A 1,731-nucleotide genomic window follows, 5' to 3' on the forward strand; every position below is an offset into this window, starting at 1 on the left:
GCTTAGAATGAGTATCACAATGCAATATCTGGATTGAAACCAGAGAGCAGGGGGAAGAAATCAGCATTTGAATGAACAAGGGTAAGGTGTATACATTTTAAAAGAACATTATACCAACACACCTGGTATATACTCACTTATATAGACCTATAAGATATGATAAACATAATGAAATCTATACACCTAAAGAAGATAAACAAGAAAGAAGACCCGGGGTAAGATGATCAATACTCACTTAGAAAGACAAATGGGATGTGCATTGGATGTAGGAGAAAAGGAGTAACAGGACAGGAGCCTACCACGGAGGACCTCTGAAAAACTCTACCTAGCAGTGTATCAAAGCAGATACTAAGACTCATACCAAACCTTAGGCAGAGTGCAGGGAATCATATGAAAAAAGGGGGGTTAGTATGACATGGAGAGGATAGGAACTCCACAAGGACCAAATATATCTGGGCACAGGGGTCTTTTCTGAGACTGACACTCCACCAAGGTCTATGTATGGGTATAACCTAGAACCTCTGCTCAGATGTAGCCCATTGTAGCTCAGTTACCAATTGTTTTTTTCCTAGTAAGAGGAACAGGGACTATTTCTGACAGGAACTCAATGGCAGATTCTTTGACCCTGCTCATCCCCTAAAGGAGGAGCAGTCCTTATAGGCCACAGAGGAGAACTTTGCAGTCAGTCTTGAAGATACCTGATAAACCAGGGTCAGATCAAAGAAGAGGAGGTCCTCCCCAATCAGTGGACTTGGAAAGGGGCAGGGAGAAGATGAGGGAGGGAGGATGGGATTGGGAGGGAATGGGGGAGCAGGACACAGCTGGGATAGAGCGTTAATAAAACGTAACTAATAATAAAAATTAAAAAAAAAAAGAAGGACCATTCTGCCTTCAACAACATGGTGACCTGAGAATACACCACCAACATTCAGAAGCACATCCATGGAGTGAGCTTCAAGAAGTGTGTTCCTGGGACACACAAAGAAATTCAGAATTTTGCCATGAAGGAGATGAGGACTCCAGATGTGTCCATAGATACCAGGCTCAATAAACATGTCAGGGCTAAAGGAGTAAGGAATGTTCCATATCACATCTGAGTACATTTGTCCAGAAAGCATGAAAAAGATTAGGATTGACCGAACAAGCTCTATACATTGGTAACTTATGTGCCTGTTACCACACTCAAAAATCAACAGACAGTCAAAGTGGATATAAACTAACCTACTGAATGTCAAATAAGGTTGCATAACTGCCTCAAAAAACATAAATAAATAAAGGAAAAAAAATCACACTACAATCCACGGACCCAAGAGAAGTTTGATAAAAAGAGATGTCTAGGAGGGACTCATGGAGGACACTGCCAGAACAAGGACCCCTAAATCTACTGAACAGAGCTCATATGAACTCACAGCAGCAAGCACATGGCCTTCATGAGCAGGTCCTCTGCATATGGTATAACTTTAATTTTAGCATTTTTTTTATGAGACTCCTGAGTGTTTAAAAGGTAGGTCTCTGGTTATTGTGACTCTTCTTGGGCTCTTTTCCTTCTGTTGGTTTGTCTATCCAACCTCAATGTGATGGATTTTGTTTTATCTTACATTTCTTTGTTACTTCTATAAGCAAATTTCCTGGAGATTGCAATATCCATTTTCAACTAATTGAGAACTTCAATCAAATAACTTTATACCACTTTACACATTGTGTCTGTACCTCATAAAAGAGCATTCCCAG

At 40.4% G+C, this 1,731-nt stretch overlaps 1 pseudogene; it reads left to right on the plus strand.

Moving 5' to 3' along the window:
* Positions 1–872: 872 nt before the first annotated feature.
* On the plus strand, positions 873–1,220 carry LOC129674981 (60S ribosomal protein L31-like; annotated as a pseudogene).
* The last annotated feature ends 511 nt before the right edge of the window (positions 1,221–1,731 follow it).

This window comes from Psammomys obesus, unplaced genomic scaffold, assembly GCF_907164565.1.
Source record: "Psammomys obesus unplaced genomic scaffold, mPsaObe1.curated_primary_1811, whole genome shotgun sequence".
In the NCBI taxonomy this organism is placed as follows: domain Eukaryota; kingdom Metazoa; phylum Chordata; class Mammalia; order Rodentia; family Muridae; genus Psammomys; species Psammomys obesus.